The sequence below is a fragment of the Orbicella franksi genome, chromosome 13 (genome assembly GCF_964199315.1).
Source record: "Orbicella franksi chromosome 13, jaOrbFran1.1, whole genome shotgun sequence".
NCBI lineage: Eukaryota > Metazoa > Cnidaria > Anthozoa > Scleractinia > Merulinidae > Orbicella > Orbicella franksi.
Genome location: NC_138157.1, coordinates 10,087,975 through 10,109,027, shown reverse-complemented (window position 1 = coordinate 10,109,027; position 21,053 = coordinate 10,087,975). Strand labels below are relative to the sequence as shown.

The 21,053-nt window shown below is 39.0% G+C and overlaps 2 pseudogenes across 2 annotated transcripts in view; both read right to left on the bottom strand.

Moving 5' to 3' along the window:
* The window catches only part of LOC145466076 (uncharacterized), a 55,622-nt pseudogene that overhangs the window by 20,223 nt on the left and 14,346 nt on the right, over positions 1 to 21,053 (bottom strand). The window lies entirely within an intron of this gene.
* On the bottom strand, positions 492 to 11,633 carry LOC145466072 (uncharacterized; annotated as a pseudogene). The gene is made up of 15 exons (XR_014041809.1): positions 11,594 to 11,633; positions 9,274 to 9,422; positions 8,373 to 8,624; positions 8,080 to 8,244; positions 7,579 to 7,692; positions 6,910 to 7,035; positions 6,629 to 6,725; positions 5,965 to 6,183; positions 5,167 to 5,543; positions 4,555 to 4,722; positions 4,268 to 4,378; positions 3,890 to 4,009; positions 3,388 to 3,478; positions 2,908 to 3,282; positions 492 to 1,310 (listed from the first exon to the last, which is right to left on the bottom strand). The product of XR_014041809.1 is annotated as an uncharacterized LOC145466072 (transcript).

Here is a 21,053-nt window from a genome sequence, read left to right as displayed (position 1 = left end):
AGTGACCCGCCAAGCAAGAACAATATAGGACGCTATTGAAAAGAATTACTTAAGACAAAGGCAGTTCTCGTGTGATGTCTGCACCGTGTTATTTAAGGATGCCGTGGACTATTTTACACTGGTACGGATAATGAAAACCAGGAAACGTTTTATTTCAATACAGTAGAGTGATTCTCTTGAGTCACAAGAGTGCAAACCAACTTTCCTCTAGTCACAAAAGGGTGAAAAAACGACAGCTTAAGCAATTCAAGTAGTTCCTCGTTTTATTCTTTCATTTGTGTCTAGTTACACTACAGTTCTCAACGAAGCTGTCATGTTTCACAGTTGAAATTAGGCTGCACAGAGTTTCCTCGCTTTATACCATGACAACGAAGTGAAAACCACATATCCCACATACCAAATAAACTCATTTCTTATCCTAAACTGTTTTTTTTTTTTTTTTTTTTTTTTTTGCCATTTTTGCTGCTATGACTTGGATTGTAGTCCGTACATTCCTACAAAAAGCCAAACCTTCTGATGGGCTTGGCCAAACATTTTTGCATCTTAAAAGCTCTAATGTTGAGAAACCTGCATTAGAATAATGTTTATGCTATACCATAGCATTTCAGTTTTCCCAGTGTGTGATAACCTTGCTCACCGCTATCGCCTGTATCCCCAAACCTGAGCTGTTTAACTGGCAGATGTGTCTTGTCAGTCAGGAGACCGCTGTCTTCACGCCATACTGGGTTATCCCAATCACAGTTACAACCATAACTTGGGCTATCACATGAGTTGGTCATCCCGCATGCGCACTTACCACTGCCAGGTGACGCTCCGCCCCAGTAGGTCATCTTACTAGAATCACGTGACACCCACCAGGCATATCCCCCAGACATTGTTGAGCCATGGCACTCGTACTTGATAAAACTGTTCACATTGTGACGAGACTCTGGTGAAACCCGCCAGCTGCGAAAGACTCGCTCCTGTGTAATGAATGTCACGTGAGTAACAACCTCTAGATTCACATCCTTTCACTGACATTCTGCTTTCACTGTCGTGACTGATGACTGTCACGCCAGCTCCATTTTTGTCATCCATATCGCAGTAAACAGTAAACGGTGCCAGGCCTCTCAGTCCATCTGGATCAATTTTGTAATTTCCGCTTACACTGCTCAGGTATTTTCTGATCACCGAACAGGAACCCATAAGACCGCACTTAAAGCCATCTCCATTGTAACCATGGTTACACTTGCATGAATATGACCCACGTTCATTTGTACAACTGGCATGCTGATGACAGTCATTTGTATTTCTATCACAATCATTTAGATCTGTTGAACAGATAACATAACTATGAAGTTAGAAACGACGTTTAAAAACATATAATAGTAACTTTCAATCTTGTCACCATACTTTTCAATTAATGTTGGTTCATAAAATTTGGTTTTACATAAAGACAATGTCCCCTTGTTGAACTTTTATGATATTAGGGTGAAGTGGCTCACGAGTTCTATTCTACGAGACCGAAACAGGTCAGCCAAGTTAACTTTCGCTTGTAGAAAACGAGAGATTAGATTCGACACGGCAGAAATTCGACGTCTGAATCGGTATCGCATTTCTGTCGGATAATGCGACAAGACCAGTCGAACGTGCGGCAGAAATGCGGCAGCCGATTCAGACGTCGAATTTCTGTCGAATTTAATTCGTTGAATTGAATTCGACACGGCAGAAATGCGACGTATGAACCGGGCCTAACATAATTATGCGAGGTTGTCAGTTCACAAAGAGTGTCAATGAATACGGGTCAGTAAGATTCTGCTACGGCACGGCCTGCTGACGTTCCTTCGGCTGAGTTACAGTAGGCCGTGCTTCCTTTACAACCCCAACCAGCGTAAGCTCCGCAAGGTATTGAAAATGAAGCCCAAGTTGGTGCGTCCACGACCTCTGAACAAGGAACTTCTGTTGAGCAACGTGGTCGGGCGTCAAGTTCTACTCCTTCTAAGGCGGAGCCGTTACAGGTTTGTGTATTTCGAACTTTTGTCTGTAAAGTTAGTTATGGGGCAGTTTTGGTATTGCATATTGGAGGTCGAGTTTCTTTTATTTCACTTCTTTTCTTTGCGGGCTGTCGTTTATGCGTGCCAGTCATTTGTTATTCTCCTCGTGCCGCTGAAACCCGGTAAGCGGGAATTTTCGACTGCGCGCGTGTAGAGGTTGTTTTTACTTTGTTTTGTTTTTGGTTTTTTGTTTTCGTAGGGGCTGTGTTGTACCCAATTGGGATTTTGTTTTATCCCTAAATTGCTTTCGTTTGGGGCTTTTCCGCCGGTGCGTTGAATGCTAATCCAGTTTAGCCCAAATAATGGGTACTCTTAGGCCCCCGTTTTTGGGATGGTTAGCTTGCCCCACTGTCTAGTAACCCTTTTAGAGGGTGGTGGGTGGGGCATTTCTTTTCGTGGGTTTGGTGACATGAATGTAGCCGTCTGGCTTAAAGTTGTCTGAGTTGGATTTTTGGGTGAGTACGCGCTGGTGTTAGCGGATAGCTTCTGATCCTAGTCATTGTAAGAGGTGGTATCTTAGTAACCACGGGTTTAAATAAATTTAGCTTTGCGACGGTTTAGGACGTAATGGGTTATTATTTCTGGGTCCACACTTAAAAAGTTAAAAAAAATAAGTGTTGAGGGCTGTTGAGGGTCCCTTCGTAAACCCAGTGAGATTAGTAGTTAGGTATCTGTATGAGGCCAATAAGGTTTGAAACTGATATCGGGGTGAACCCAATGAAATTTGAAGTTGGGTATCTCTGTGAGCCCAATGAGATTTGAAGATGGTTATCTGTGTGAGCCTATGGGATTTGAAGATGGGTATTCTGTGCGCCTTAGTTCTGTTTATTTGGTTGGTCTCGAATATTCAAAATTCGTAATATTTAATTTTTACCTTTCTTGCAAGTGTAGGGATGACAATCACTACACTGCACGTCATTCCATTCATAGCCGTATTCCACACCAAGTGCCTGTACACAATCTTCTCCTCTGAAATTATTTGGCTGATTTTTGGCCCAAGCTGTAAAGTTTCCTTCTCCTCGATCCACCCACGTAAAGTTGCCCTCTATGGTTCTATCATTCAAGCCCAGCCAAGATTTGGCGCCGTTATGTCGATGCTGTAAATACACATTCTCTTCATCGCTGCTGACATCAACAAGGACCGAGTCTTCTTGTCGACATTTTTGCACCGCTGTGGTCCAGTTTGTACAAGTTACACTTGTAAAGTAACAGTAGCCATTAAAGTAGCTCCAACCAGGATCACAGATGTCTAAGAAAAGAACAAATATTTGTCAGCGCTTTATGTTTAATAAATTGGGAGGGATTATTTCTTATTCAACTGGGCATTGTAAAAAAAAAACCATATATCTCTCACCTGTTACGACGGCATAACTAACTGACACTGGATCATATCTTGTTTCATACAGTTCTTTGACACAAGTTCTGAATCCAGACGTATTCATGTTCTAGAAATATGAAACAAACATAATGCTATAGTTATTAATACTACTAATAATGATGACGATGACGGTGACTGTAATGATGGCAAACCTCGACTGCATGCGAAGTATTTGTAGTAATTTTACTGAACGGAAGTAAAACTTTCCGAAAGTAATAATCACTTGATCAGGCTACAATAGTTGATAAACTAGAAATGTGAAATCAAACAAGAAAAAAAAAAACACTCAAGCTGATTTCTGACTCGGTAACTAATAGTGATAGACACCGATTTGAACACCAAACAACAGATATATGACAATGAATTTCCTTCACAAAGGATGGAATCCTGCAAAAATGGATATTGCTAGAGCAACAGTATCACCCTCTTAGTTTTGTATCGGTTGTAAGTTAAAACTGTAGACGTAAGTATATTTTACCTCAATCCATGTTGTGATACCGTTATGAACTGGTGCCAAGTTTCCAATTGCTGTTGTGCTGTGATTGGCTGATATCAGGACTGATGGTGTAATGTTATAACTTCGTGCAAAATGCACAAACTATAACATGAAAAATTATTGGACCTTTCTATAACACTGTTTCTAAACATTATCTCTACATTTTATTCTTAATCTGTAAGCGCATTTTACACCGCAAATGCGCGCCATATTAGCGAAAAGTAATATTGTTAGTACACATATGGAAACGTAAATACTTAATTTATTTTCATCTAGATTTACATCTAGAGACAAAATTTTAGCTTTCTCTCTTTCTCATATCGGTAATTAACTTTGATTGTAGCTGTAAACTTTAGTTACCTCGCAATAAGCGTTGTTGTTTCCATCTGTTGGTGGGTTTGTGTTTGAAAACTTGACAGAGCCATGTTCAGTGAAGAGCGGTTTGTGAAGTTTAGAAAACGCCAACCAGTTCTGTAGTAAAATGACAGGGATTTAGTATAGGAATTAAAACAAAATTTTCTAGACCTCCCTGTCTAGAAAAGCTTCATGTAAAACTGTGTCAAAGCATTTTCCAAATGGTTGAAGGTGGATAAACAGGTAATATTGACTGAATCATTTGTCGTGTTATTTTGTTATGAAGTACATACCACACTAATATCTTCATGTTTTCCATCAAAGTTTTGCAATTCTCGGAGGCAGACTTTAAATGAGTCCCTGGTTACATCCTCTGTCCAGATCAGCGCGGCATCATAATCCTTACCAGTCCTTAGATGTTCTGCTGTTATGAGTACTACAGGATCGTCCTTAAACTTGTTCTGAAAAAGTGCGAGGAGGAAATGTGAAATCAAATTAAATAACGTAACATCACTTTTCAACAGTATTCCTAGCAGAAAATGCACTTCAAACAATCGACCCAGTCACCATGAGATGTACATCACAAGTTGAGCCAAGACCATGGCGAGGACTTTCACTGAAAAGCTTTTCATACAGAATTTTGAGGCGTGATTGTCGTAGTTCGAGTGTGGACCAAGGGAAAATGCTCATCATTTTTTTTCTTTTCACAACGACAAAAAAAAAATGATGTACCAGGAAAATAGAGTGAATCCAACGAGAAATCCGGTATAGTATGGTACAGCATGAAGATGAAGCCTTTGTCGAAAAGTTGTTAACTTGTTTGACTTATAATTGTACAAGAATTCTAACAGTCATCAATCAAAATTTCTCATGAAAAGAGAGAAAAGGCAGGCAGCTAATCCTACCTTGGGAAAAGTCACATCTGCACAGTTTGTTCCAGACCACCATTTCTGCATCTTGATTTCTCCCGTCATTCCTTCGGGCGGTGCTCCCTGATACGCCATCCAATCAACAGTCGCGAATGGATTAAAGTTCTTGCTCTTTCTACCAGATTGTATTGCGCAAACTGTAAAATTCTTTGTATTAATGTTTTCAGTCCAGGAAGTAATGGCGTCGTGTACAGTTTCAGAATCGTTTAGATTCATATGATTGACGGTTATCTGCACATGGACCTGTTTATCTGGATAAAAGCGGTATGGTGGAAAAGCAACCGTCTGGCAGCTTGAATCGCACCACTTTGGAACACGAAGAAGTTCTACTCGACCATGCACAATTGGGAAACCTGTCAATAAATTTAAAAAGTTAGCCATTCCTATCATTTCCTAACCGTCACATCTTATTTTAAGAAACTTACCTATACAAAGAATGTAAAGACAACTGAAATATTATCAGAGACCTGATATCTTTAGATTTTAATTCAGAAAGACTGCCTTATATGTAAACAGAAGCATATGTAAATGCGCGAGCAAGCACTGAATATGTCAGTGAATAAATACTTCATTGCAGCATATTTCTTTTAAAATTTCTCTCTCCGATTTGAAATATAAATGTTATGAGTCCCTTTCAGGTAAAGTTGCCCAATTAGTTTTAAACTACAGAAACCGAAACCACATGCGCTGGAACAGATAAGCCATCCACCTCTTGCGATACCAGATTAGAACAGACACGTACATTGTTAATTTAACACAAAAACCATTGCTTACCCTCACAGCTTCCTGGGTGATACACAAGATTATTCTCCAGTTCTCTACAGTAGTACAGCTCATGCCAGCATTTGTTGTCGTGTGTTGTTCCATTCGCTGTGCACACTGGGTCATGATAGGAAGGGCAGTCTTCGTAACACACACAGCGAGCTTCATGAGCGCTGAAAGTCTTACACACTCCAAATGATGGACAATGCACGTCAAGGCACGGGTTTAAGTCTGCAAAGCAAAACAATATTTTCGAGTTGGTTTGTGAGTGATAGAGGATACCACGTGGAACATTAACCCTTTTTTCTCATTTGAGAAACACAAGCCGTTTTGCCTTTACTACTGTATTACATTTCGATTTCATAACCGGGGAGTATACAACTAACAACTAATGATATCAGCAAGTGATCAAGTTTAAACTGAAGATTTGTTCCTAAATGACCCAATTTGTTATTTTAGTAATCGTTCAAAATTCTTAGTACTAAAGGGTAGGTAGTCAATCGCTCAAAAAGCTGTCAACTCTTCTAAACATTATTTTTGGACACATAAACTGAAAGAATTCAGTGTGAATTTAATTTGTAAATGACTGAACCTTTCTCCTTCAGGATGACCGAGTGTGTAATGATGGGATTTAGTTTTATCCAGAGTAAGATGATAAATAGTACATAATACAAACCTCCAATAACAACATAGCTGACAGAGAGAGGGTCTTGTTTACTTCCTGATCCACTCAGGTCTTTGACGCAAATCCTCATGGCTGTCAGACCGACTTCCTAAAGGAGAGTGAAATATTAGACGTCAAGTGGCCTTTTATAATAAACGATTTTCTTACATTGTTGATAGGATAAAGACTTTTTAGGATACTGTGTTTACTGTTTTTACCCGTTAGTTTCCGAGAGAATAACGAGAACAAACTGCCATTGATTGATAGGCATGCCAGACAGAGTTATGTCCTACCTCGACCCAGGCTGTTATTATGTTGTATTCTGGTGGAATGTGGTTCTTTACTTTACGATCGTAATCGTGATGTACAGACACAAGTACAACTGGTGACGCATAAAAGGTAGTGTTGAACTGTACTTGCTGTGAAGAGAAACAGAAAAGGCGTTTAAAAGAGTCAAATTGCAATTTTCCTCTGCAGTAAGATTTAACACCAAAGGAATATCAGAGATTAGTATATTCTCAGCTCCGACTATTGCATTTCTAGCTCTCTGATTGGCTCAAAAACTCCGACTATGAGCCATTAGTCGGAGTTTTACCTTATATGGAAAACAGTGCGCCAAGTTTAAAAATTTTCCGCTCTGTAAAATTGTTGAAATAAAAATCGGCGGCAAAAACCCGATTAAGAATATACTAAAACAATTATTCCATTCGACCTTGTTGGATATGAAGTGATCATAACCAACTCGCGCTACGCGCTCGTTGGTTATTTATCACTTCATATCCAACGCGGTTTCATGGAATAATTGTTAAATAGTCTTCGTAATCGAAATTTTGTTGAATGCGATAATGTGTTTGTTGGATCAGCCTTCAAATTTGCAATAGCTGTTAATGTCAGACTTATCAGCTAAGATGAAAAACGTCTATGAGACGACTGACACCTGCCAATCAAATGACAGAACTTACTTGACACAAGCCATAGTTATTGTCACTTGATGGGTTTCCCGTGTTGGGGAAAAACGCTTCTCCTACCAGCGTAAAATTAAACTCAGAATCATTGCCGAGGAAAGCAAACCAATCCTGTAAAGAAAAAAGAGAATATTTTAAGATGATTTTAACAAAGACATTATAAATTCTAAAAAAGCAGCAAATCTCACCCGCATTGACGAAACAAAAGTGTATAAAAAGAGAAAATATAAGGAAAACAAACAAATTGTAGAATGAAAATTCAAATTGTAACTTAAGTATTCAGTTTTAAAAATAATTATCTCCAAAGCATATTGTGTAATAATCTAGCAGCAGATAAAGAAGAGCACTTTGAAGTGGAGTGGTCTACAATATGTTGCGATACCTAACTACCCTGGAAGACAATGGTTGTAGTAAATACTCTAATGTTTATTCGTAATCACATCTTCGCACTAACGGACTCTTAAAGTCTCAAAAACACCTTAACAAAATTTCACTTACCACAATTGTGTCTTGATATTTTCCGTCAAACGGCAAGAATTCCCGGATGCAAACTTCAAAATTTCCAGAATTCACGTTCTCCAACCAAACATACATTGCGTCATCAGGCTTAGTACTGCGAGCGTACTTAGCTGAGACAAACACAGAAGGTCTTCCAACAAAGCTCTGTAAATTACACAAACTTATGTCACAATTGATAAATAAAAAGAATGTTCTTTGGCTAGTCATTGGGTACACACACACATAATTATGTACGGTTCTTTCCTTCCTGACGCTGTTGTTAAGTGTCTAACCTGTGGGAATGTAACTTTGTCACATTTGCTTTCTGTAGTCCACGGTCCTTGAAAAGTCACACTGCCATGCATCATTTTTGGATGATTTTGATAGGCCAGCCAGTTGATAATTCCAGTTTTATTTGATCCAGTCCCTGCTTCACGTGAACAGACCTCAAATCCACGTGTACTACTGGACTGAACCCACACAGCAGAAGGCGGGTGAACGCGTGAAAACTCTTCACCGTGGCTTATTGACACGTGCACGTATACCTAATGGGGTAAAAATGTATAAAATATGAGCAAAGCAAATTTCTTTAGCTAAATGAAGCCGTTTCACAACAAAAAAAATCACTCCTCAGTAAATATACTTCAGCATGTAGCAAGGGACATAAATTGACATGAAGTTAATAGCTTTATTTTCCCAGTTACAAAGGCTTTAATCGGACAAAATGAATAATTTTTATCTCTAAGTTAATATGCTGCTTATAGTTAATGAAAGTTCTTGTTTACGTCGACTGTTTGCCGTGATGCGCAATGTCTGTGATGTGTTAATAATGGCTTTAACTCCCTCGAATGATCTACAGGTCAAAATGAAGCCTTGGTAGATTCAGACGATTATCACACGATTTGGAACAGTTGCCCGCTGTAGAAGCTGTACTCAGCCTCTTGAGCTTACGTGGCGCTGCCATGCATATATATCTATAGACCACTTAACTACCCATGCACCACTGCTTGGAAACATAGTTGATGCAGAAGTCCTTCAACTTACCGTTCACAAAACCATATCTCAAAAAAAAGAAAGAAAGAAAGAAGCAATTTTATTGGACAAACTTATGAATGTTATAAATTTCATTTGTCCCAGTTTGTCTCATATGAGGTGGTGTTATTTTCAGCCATTCAGGACTACTAGCACACTTACCTTGCCAGATCCACTAAATGCTTGAGGAAATGCAACGTTGGTACAAATAGGCAGTCGACAATTTAGAGGGGGTGAACATCCACTGCTACAACTCCAATCTTGAAAAGTCTGCGACATGTTGAGCTTGCCAGTTTGCAGCAGAGAAAACCCTTAGCGGATAAAACGGTAGAATTGTGTTAGCTGTTAAACACGCATATTAAGTGTAAACAAAACACATGGACAGGACAATAATGGATAAATGCAAGTGAGACGCTATAAATATAAAACAACTGCTAGGTCAGTATGAAAGGCAAATCCACTCATATTCACGAGTGGACTTAAGAGGGGGGGGGGGGGTGGGCGGGGCGCCCGCGGTCCCCTTATTACTTGTATTTCCGAAAAAAATTGATTAACCGTCTTAAATGCGGAATTTTTTATTCGGTTTGCGGTGGGGGAGTGGCTTTCGCTCTGCTGCAATTTCGTCAGTGTCCTCTATCTGAATTTTCTGGATTCGCACCAAGCATATAAATAAAAGACTCCTCTAAACAAGAAAGAGAACAATAACAAAAACAAACGAAAACAAACTGCCACGAGAAATTGCGGGATTTCAACAGGCCAAGATAAAAATAAAATTCAAAAAAAAAAATTTTGGTCCCAGCCAAATTCACAAGGTACAGCCTGTACTTAAAAGGCCATTAGCGAGCTACAGCTTCCTCAGTGGCGTCTGAAATGCCAGTGAAACATTTAAGTGTCATTTTCAGTGATACGAGTAAGTTTAAAAGTTCTGGAACGAACTAACATGGAAAGTTGAATAGACATGCGTGGCTTCATTGAATACGTATTAACTCGACAGTGACATCAGATCAGGGTTATTTTACTATTTGCGCTGTAAGCGACCCACTGATGAGAAAATGAAGTCAGAAAGTCTAACTTAATCTGTGACTTCAATTTTTAGTTAGAAGAAAGGTGGTTTTAACATTGCAATGAAACCAAAGGAAAACAAATCACAGTTAAGCCTTCTTTTCGGTTGTTGAAGAGGATTTAGTGCTCCGCAGAACTAACGTGATAGGCTTTTTTTATAAAAGCTGACATTCCTCGGAACCTGCCAAACGCATTAAACATTGAACAGTATCCACTTCTCCATGACAAAAAAATGCGTTAAAAATTTACGGTAAGCTTGCGCATGTAGGTTTTTTTTTTTTTTGTATTTACAAGATGAGTTCCTGCACGTTCGAAAAGTTTTCAGGAAAACCGGCCAAGTGGCACTTCGACACCTTTTCCTGACTGCGAAGCTCGACTTAAAATACTCAAAAGTGATACTTTTACTTCCAGAACACTTCAACAACGGATAATACGGACAGTTTTGTGCAATTAACTCTCGCCCATCCCCCCAGCCACACCATTACGTCTCCCAAGGAACAGGTTGTGACCACTTTCCGAACCTTTTCATTTGAGAACGAACTAACGTTTTGAATTTAATAACACTCACGAAAAACTAAGACGATAGATTAAGTATCTATGGAGAAAGCAAACAAAACAGTTTAATTCATCTTTGCAAGTCCTGCTCCTCTCTGGTGCGATAATATAATGAGTCAAACGTATCAAGTTGAAACTGAAGAGCTTCAGCTAGCTAGCTAGAGACAATTGTACATGATCAAAAGTTTTATCGCTAGAAAGTAGGTTAACAGCGAGTGTCACCTTTCAACGATGTCCTTCTATAGTAAATATCTCCTTTTACCTGAGACTACTGTAGTTTGTCCGTGAAAAAAAATGCCAAAGCTGGCTACATCTCTAACAGAAAAACGTCGCAAATAGGTTAGTTTTGGAAAGTGCTCTGGATGTATTCACAGTCACTAAAAAATGAAACATTATTCGGGGGGCGAGTCGACTTAAGTCCCGCTGCAAATATGATAACGTCGATAATAAAGCTTAGTTTTATAACACTGCTGCTGTTTTCGACAAAGAAAATGTCTTTCTGAAACGGCACGAATATAAAGTACTACGAGTTAACATTGAATAAAAATATGCGTAGCATTTTACACAAGAAGAGCTAATCGATCCGGATCGAGGAACATCTTTATCGAGTCTATTTCCTCGGATAACAATAGCAATTATAACCGAACTATGGGATTAATTCTTGAAGAAACAAGTTTCTTGGCTTTTTATGGAAATGCTTGATTTCTAGGAATATACATGACCAATAAGAAACTTTTAAGAAAGTCTCTAAACTTCCTAATGATTGTAAAAGAACAACGACATAACCTAAAACAATGCGTTTTGAGCTGTTTTGCATTGTATGTAAACTGCTATCCTATAAGTTATGTGAGAATCGTAATCTTACCTTGAGCGGTAAAAGTAACATTCATAACCAGGAATAAAAAAACCAGCAAAACTGAAGGCGAAGATGGAGGACACATTGCCAAGCGCATCTTGTCGAGTCTGGAGGGGAACTGTTTTCCGGGTGTGTCAGAGTGTTATTTTATCAGGACTCTTCAAACTGGCATCATACGTAAGCAGAAGGAATGTGTCTCTTGAATACATTGTTTGCAACTGGATTTGTACAGGTCAGATTAAAATCAGACTGAAGGTGCCAGGTATTAGAACATTCCTGAAATTTTGACACGACTTCAGTAGGAAACGCACATATCGTGCAAACATTAGTAGGTACAGAAAGAACATCAAAGTGGGGTACCTGTGGTACATATTAAAACAACGCGGAAGCTTTATAAGCACACGTTGACGGTGCTTCAGTTAACTATCAATGTGATGTGATTGGCGGTGGTTAAAAGTTTATTCGTGGCTGGCTTCGTGACCAGCTTCAAAGAATGTCCTCAAAAGATTACAAAAATATTCTGTCATAGTGTGCAATAATGTAAAGGGCAGGGTGGGGCGACACGTAGACACAAAAGAGATAAGCAACAGATAACAGGGTGGGATGAGATTGTTTTGAAACAAATAACTGGCACAAAACATCTTAATGACTGGAGCAGTTAAAAGCTTGATAAGAAGTAACACGCAAACTGCGGTGATAAACATGGCAATAAAACGCATGTTAAAAAACAAAGTTCATTTACTTGACGTTTCGTATGTTTCAACATACATCTTCAGAAGTGACCGTTGGGAATAGAAGTAATAACTAAATTTCAATTTAAAATAAGTAACTAATTAACAATTACAATGACAGAAGCTGAGAAAAATTTGCATATAAGCAATGCAAACTAATAAAGATAAAGCTTTTCGCTGCTTACATTATCATTTAGGGTGGGTTTTTAATTCCCTTATTAGCAGAGTCTCTTTTATCTTGTAATGTGTATCTGTCCGACCCTTTGCTAACATATCAAAGTGGTCCCATTTGAAGTTGTGACCAGTTGACGTGACGTGGTCTGCAATAGCAGAAGCATGACAGCTACTCGTGATCGATTTAAAATGTTCAGTTTTTCTGTCATGCAATCTACGTTTTGTTTTTTCCAATGTAGAAATCCTGGCAGTCCCAACAACTAGCCTTATACACAACTTTTGACAGTTGGGAACGGGTGATCCTATCTTTGTAGGGAAATAAAGACTTGATGCGATAAGCTTCTGTCATTGTAATTGTTAATTAGTTACTTATTTTAAATTGAAATTTAGTAGTTACTTCTATTCCTAACGGTCATTTCTGAACTGAAGATGTATGTTGAAACATACGAAACGTCAGGTAAATGAACATTGCTTTTTAAAATGCGTTTTATTGCCATGTTTATCACCGCAGTTTGCGTATTATTTCTTATCAAGCTACGATGGCCAAAGAAAAAGAGTATTTACGACAGTTAAAAGCTTACTTAAGGGATTGACGCTAAACAAATATCACATTATCACAAAATGGGAAATGATCATTACAGACAAAGGTACATCAGGGAACGTGCGGCCTGTAAATGCGAGTACGCAGTGAAAAGTACAAGCACCTACCCAGTACTACATTTAGAATAAGGAAACCTTGAGTTTCTAGACATTGTACAGATAAGACTTGAACAAAATATATTTCTAGCATGTGCTTTTGGTGGAGCTGAAAGGCTTATTTCAAAGGGGATTTACAGGTCAGGTTATAGTTACCTGGGGGAATAATTCCAACAACAACTCTTATCACGGAATGAATAAAGGACTCACCTTGCAGTTGAAAATTAAAGCAAAAATTCTTTCCTAGTACTTTGAAAATGAATCGCATCGGTACAATGACTGATGGCAGGCGGGAATCTCACATCAGTCTTTCTTTCAATAATCGGGCGCTTATTCGTGGTGCGCTGAAAAGGGGCCAAGTCAAGACCTTATTAACATATTTACGCGGCACTAATCAAAGCAAACGGATTAGATACAGCACGCTTAAGCACGTTTCAATAGCTAGCAAATCGTGCATGATAATCGCATAGCTTGAGTACGGTAAACATCGCTTCGCACGAGAAATCCATTTTTAGTGGCCATGTTACAAAACAATTGAGTCATGCCTTTTAAAGCATAAGCTTAAAAGCTGTAGCTATGGATGCACCTGGGAAGCTTGGAGAGCACTCAAGAAGCTAGAGTTACTTTCGGTTGTACCTATAGAGTAACTCGCACGCTTCTCAGGTCGTGCTCTCCAAACGTCGTGCGTGCGTCGGAATTCGAAGATGCATGTATCATAATTTTAAATGATACATCTAGAGTCGAGGATCACAAAAAGGCTATCTAAAAGATAGAAAGTGAAGAAAGTGAGAGAGGTGTAAAATGGAGTGGGGGTAGGTTGAAGATTGCTCGAGGCATTAGAGAGTATCAGAAACTGTTGAGCGTGGAGACTGAGAGGGTGCACTGAGGGTTACATCCTCTCTTGACGGAACCACGAGATTGTAAAAGCAAGGCCAAGAATTTTTACTATCTATGAACATTTGCCATGGATCTCATCATTATTGCATTATTGCAACAATAGTCCATTGTTCAAATTACCAAGACCATGCGAGATCGTTCAGCCTTTGAGCAAACACAGAAATATCATGGACATACGACATGTATCAATAAAATGGAGAGCATGATTAAAAATCTTTATTTTGATTACAATTAATAAACTTTTTAGTCATCTTTTTTTGTGATCCTGTATCAGCTTCCCTTTGATTCTTAAATATTCAAAGACTCAAAGTAGATGTACCAAGGCGGGCAAATTTATTGTACGGATTTAGAGAATCTACTTAAGAAAAAATAAGGCTTTGCATTTAACACCTTGAGAATCTCTTTCAAACAGCTCACAAAAGCCAGTGGGAGAAAAGGATCTGTCCGATCGGTTTATTCTTAAGTTGTTAATTGCGTGGGAAAGGTCACATATCTTGCTGTAAATAGTTGTTATTTAGCAATGAACTTGGCTATCCGGATAATATCCGTTTAATTGGACCTAGGATTATAGGTTTATACGCAGTGGAATTTAAAAGTAATCAGTGTTAGGTTTAGCATAATTCTAAGAATAACAATAGGTAACCTCTCACGCTCGTTCAATCCCCTACGGTTTTTATTTTGCTCCTGCTCTTTAAGATCAGAAGAGGAAATCAAAGGTCTTTGGAGAGACTAGTATCTTCGATCGAGAAAGAAAGGGTTATTATCTTTACATAATTTTTGTGTCTCTACAAATTCAGAGGGTCATGGTATTGTTGTAAAAACCTAAAAAATTCCATCCTGCAGTGACTTCTCCTATGAAAATGAAACAATTTTGCAGCATGTCTACTACACAGATATTGTCATCATAATCATTATCATTATATATACCAAGTTGCCTCGACTTTTCTTATAAATTTGTTATTAATACTTGGACTGCTATTCTCCAAGATATCAGCGTTTACGCTATACCATAGCACTTCAGTTTTCCCAGCGTATGGTAACTTTCCTCACTGCTACGTACTGCCTGTATCCCCAAACCTGTGCTGTTTAACTGGCAGATGTGTCTTGTCAGTGACGAGACTGCTGTCTTCACGCCATACAAGGCCAAGCGCATCACAGTTACAACCATAACTGGGTTCCGCACATGAGTTGGTCATCCCGAATGCGCACTTACCACTGCCAGGAGATGGACATCATTCATACCCGACGGGCCTCTCGGTCTCACGGGACCGGGATCTGCCAGCATTCTAATATCCCCTTTTATACCCATCGGTCTTGACTTCCTACTGGTCCATGTTTGCCAGGAGGTCTTTTTAATCCGGGTCTCCCTCGGGTTTCCTCTCATCCTTGTCTTCCTGTGTTCCCTTTTGGTCCTGAACGGCTGAGCGTGTGATCTTTAGCACAGACTTGGTCTTGCAGAAGACCAAGTTCTTGTTTGATCAACACAAGATTAATTAAGGTTGATTTCTGCTGTGAATCGCCAGATGAAGAGGGTCTTAATCTTGCGATGGTTTCTTGTTCACCTGAAAAAGAACGTTAAGATTGTACCATTCTTTAGGATTCAACGCTCGCTGGGATGCTATTTTAATAATAAAAGACTGCCTCAAGCGGTCTTTCCTTTGCGCTTCTGTTGGGGAGAAATTCACTGAAGAATAATAATGTCATACAACCCTGCACGAAGAGAAAGCGTACAACAATAGCTGTAACATTACACACGAAGTTATACAACTACAAATATCATCTACCATTAGTCGGTTGCCAATAACCGCCTGCAGCCATCTCTCTCCATCTTCCCTAGTTTTGATGAACTTTTCGAAGGATTTCTGTCTCCGTTATCCCAGAATGTTCATCCATTCACTCATTCATTCATTTATTCATTCATTCATTCATTCATTCATTCATTCATTCATTCTGTTTATTTTTGCCTTTTTTACTTAATGTACAGTATTTATAAATATTTTAATGTGAGGCGAGGTGACCTCTAGAAACCATCAGGCTTTTAGTTGAGGCCACCTCGTACGTAACAATACGGTTACATAAACAGTGCAACAGCGTGCGGCTTTGCCAGTTCAGTAATTATTTTATTAAAAACTCTAGCAGTTTTTTCTTAAAATTGGGAAAACTTGACAATGAGGTGATTGTAACAGGAAGGGAATTCCAGATCTTTGGGCCTTAGTAAAGAATGTTACTGAGTGTGATATCAGTCGATGATGTTCTAGTATTCTGAGTTCCACGTAAATTAGCGCCATACAATCTATAACAAACAACAGCAAGCTTGACCCGGAACACAAGTGGTCCAGTGTTTGTCTTCTGTTCATCTGCTTTTCTCCTTGATTTTGTTGTTTCATTGTTTATACAACGGCGCCACACACTTCCGATACCAAACTCTTCCTCAAGACGTTTTTTCACTCTCGATCTGAGCTGTTTACAAATCACTTCAGTGTGGGTTTATTCAGAGTAAAGAAGATTAGAAGCTGCAGCGTCCAGGTTTCACTTTTGAAAGTGTAACGTGACTCTTGACGTTAAACGATATGAACTGATAATAACTTAACTCGTCTGAGCTTGTCATAGAGAGGAAGCGTATTATAAACTTACCATTTTCCGCAACCTGCGTGAGTATTTCTCTGAGCTGGAGAGTTGGTGCACGTACTTGTTGGGATAAACTGTAACAAGAATAACACTAATGTAAAACGTTACTGTGAAGTAGACTCCTCAAGAAGATCCCGTTGCTTTTATTTGCCTACAAGTGTTTATTATCTTACGCAGCAAGAAAGCCTTTTCTTCTTAAGTTTCTAGCAAGGGAAACCAGGATATAACGGGGGGCGGGGAGGCTGCAGCCCCCCCTCTCTCCCAGTTACAGATTTTTTTTGAAATTTTTCGGGCAAAACGTTGATGATTCGGGTAAAAGCTACTGGGGAGAAAACATTCTAAAAGTAGTCAAAGCCAGGCTTGTAGACTACTTTCTCTGCCATTTGCCTTGTCAAGACGGAATTCAGGTCAATTGATCTAAGGATCCAGAAAATCTGTTTCGAAAAAAATGGAGATGGATATTACTTTCATCAACAAAACAATGACAGAATCAAAGCAAACGAAGACCTAGACTTTTAGTTTTGTGGTGGCTCTGAAAAGAGCCGTTTAAAAATTTTCTTGAACTTCTCGCACGAGAAAGAATTTACTGTTCCTTTTATAAGTTTCTGATTTTACTAGGCTGTCGATCGAGGTCATAGAGTATACGAGGTTTCAAAATAACTACAGTGGAATCCCGATTTGTCGAACCCTCATTTTTTGGAACCTCCTGATAGCTCGAAACAAAAGTCGTTTCCCTCTCCTCAGTCTAACACTGTAATTTTACCCCAGATTTCTCGAAATATCCGAATTTCCGTTTCCCTTAGAGGCTCGAAAAATCAGGATTCCACTGTAATTTTGGAATGATAATAGTTTCATTAGACGAGAAAATTGTGAACGTTTTTGCTTTTACTGCGATTTGAATGCGTTTGTGCAATGCATGCTTTCGAGCACTATGTGAAGGTGCCCATACGCCTATACCGATCATTGGCGGCAAGCACAGGACTGACTGCGTTGGCAAAAGCACGACTGGATTTGATTATGTACCTAAACGATAGCAACTGAAAAAACTGACTATTTTTGCTTAGATTGCCTAAAGCACGCCCCTCGAGAAAACGTAAAACCAAAAGCAAACACACTAAACTGGCAAGTCATTAGAACATTCACTTGTTGTACCTTCGGCATCATCAGTAAAAGGGTATTTTGTGGTTAAAATAGGGACGATAAGGAACGGGCGCATTTATGAAAAGATTTGATTGGTCTGCTAGAGTACTGATTGATTTTGTTTTAGTTTTAGCTTCATAACAGCTAGTGGAAAACCTAGGTGACGAGAATAAAAACAAATCATGAGTCAGCACTGCACTTGAACAAGATTACTGTGCATCCGAAGGGTAGCTGAATCTCATTCTGTCATACATTGTCACTGGTGTATGGACTCACGGAGACTTCTCCTCAATCAGCTCTTCCACTTGTGGAATATCCTTATTTTGGGAAGCAGGTGACGTGAATGTAATAAAGCTTCCACTGGAGCACTTTACAATCACCCGCTTGAGACCCAGACAATGACGCTTCCACGCGTAGAATTTGTTTTAAAATTTTGCAAAAGGCTGCAGTCTATCCATTTCTGTGAATTGTCGTATGGTACTCTTGATAATTTTAGGGTGTCTTGCAGTTGAACAACACCCAGTCTCGAAGGAACTTCATCGGGATTTCTTAGTAGCATGGTTGTGATAATTATTGCGAACACAGAAAAACGAATAGGGAAATGAATAAGACAAGGCTAAGTCAATAATTACACTTCACTAAGATTGATCAACAATTTTGACAACAAGCCAATTCTGAAATCTAACTGAAATGCAAACATTACCTTTAAAATTATTGAGAGCCCGTAGAGATTCATCCACGGTAATGTGACGAAAATTCCGAAACAGAATCCGCCATTAATTCTATTTGTCGTCTTGTGACCAACTAGTTATCAAACCAAATGAGTGTTTGAGAATTTTTGTCTCTTTTCGTTTTAATACAGTGATGGAACTCTTAACCCAGCTGGTGTCAGATTCGGGAGTGCGGAAATTTATAAAACAGGTCAGTTGAAAATTTGACTATAAGGGGGCATTTAAACACACATTTGCCTGGTATTAACACTAGGCTTGAAAGTTTTCTCTAAACTGATTTCATGACTTTTTTTCATTTTTTGTGGGTACCTTTCTTAACTGTGCTGGTCAGTAGATACTGTATCTCTAACTGCTTTCTAACTGAACTGTTGCAGTGGAGAAATTCGACGATGAGGAAGACAGCTTGTGTGTTGGTCAGCAAACCGACGATGGAGAGCGCGTTGTAGCGTTCCTGAAAATGGGCAACGGATTTAGGTAAGAGAACATTTACTCACCGAAATGAAAAGAGGATAAGCCATCACTGAGCGATGGGTAAAGAGGAGATAGTAGAATCCTATTAACACGAGATTCAACGGGACACCAAAACTTGGTCCGGCGTGTCAACGGCGTGGTCGTTTCAAAGGAGTATTTAAACACAGGAAATTACTAACTTAAGTTTTATTCGGCCAAACTGGTGGTCGCCATAATGAGGTAACCCTGATGCACGCTTGCTTGCACTGTACAAAGAATGAAGAGAAAAGGGTACTATCAGTTAATTAGCCAATCAGATTACGTGAAGTGAACTATTTATTATCTTGCTAAAGTTTCGACAAAGGCGAATAAACTTTGTAGCAATACTAGTTGCTGTATGTACTGTATATATCCAGGCGCAACTGATTTTGCTGGTGGCAGTATTGTCTCATATAAAGACGGCCGGTGGTCTTTTCATAAGTTACTTTTAAAAGTTCTACTTGCAATTTTTTTTTATTATCAAAGAGTAGAAACAGAGTAGAAGAATATTTGTCAAACTTTTCCTGACTCCTGTATGGCACTCTCGAGCTCTCAAACTGAAACAGTAGAATGGAGACCATCCCAACACAGTACAACATTCCAAACGTATAATTCATGGAGAAATTCACTTCTCTATTGGTCCGTCAACTTGGTCGAAACAAGTCTAGGCACTGAAAATCCACATTAATTCGTAGTTCCTGTCAAGTTATCTAGTTAATGTTCTACGGCTCCCTGGCATAATTTCGCATCCGACTGGATCTTTGTTTTTTAAGTCTAGTCTTTCCATTTAGTGTACGCTTCAAACCAGACCCTTGAAAACGCTTGAAAGCGGAGTTAGGTTCCTATGAAGCTTGTGCTGTATTTCTATTAATTATTTCATTGGTACTGAAATTAATTCCACAAATACAATTCCACGGTTGGAAGGGGGGTGGGGTGCACTTCCCTTGCTGCAGAGGGCGACGAGATAGGTTTGACCTCTCATCAGTTTTATCCTGAAAATTAAATTATTTTAGGGATAGGTCTGAAGTTTCTCTTACAAGAGAGTTAAAAAATGGTTCGAGGGGCCGAGAGGCCGACGATGGATCCACGCAACAAATTTCAGACGAACCCCAGCAGCAGATGGGCTCACTTGTCACTATGTCATTGACAATGAAGGCAAATTAAAGAAACCGCAGCCATCCACTCATTGTAGTATGTAGTCATCATATAGTACACACACTGTATTGGTTCAAGGATTGGAAATTTTATTAAAAAACAAAAACGATAAGTATGCGTACAGCCACACAAACTTATAGCCTGAACTTACCGTACCATTTCTAACTTGTTTGGTTAAACTGAAATGAAACGTCGTAGATACTTAAATATTCTAATTCCCACGGACCAAGTGACAAATATTTGCATGCGCTTAATCTCCGTGCTTCAAGAAAATTCACCGGCCATGGCCAGGACTGTGGTCATCACCAAATACCCAATCCATGAAAAAAAGTCTAAATTTCGAATGAAATTGCACGTCTTACCTCTTTGCTCATAAACAGAACTGGGATAAATATTTGTGCATATTTTCGTCAAGTACACCCTTGGCCGATTTCATCATTTTGTTGTCCACTGAAAAATTATTTGCATTATTAAAACCCAATTCACTAGTAAAACTTCCTGTTTTCATCAAGTATTGCGTCCAATACTGAATGTCATATACATCCTTAACTTACTTAACGTACTCCTTTGTTTTAACACTTTGGCGGATCCACGGTTCACTGACAAGTATTTCAAACTGCTGAATCATCGTACTTCAAGCTCAAGAACCAGGAATTTCTAGTTATAGCAGCCGTGTCAATACACAGTCCAAGAAAAAGAAAAGAAAAGAAAAGAAAAGAAAACACTTATTCTTTTAAAGCCTCATTCTCCAGGGTGTGATTAAACCTTTGCGGCTCCATAGCGTTAAGCATACATTTCTAGATACACCCTTAAAAACAGGTTCAAGTG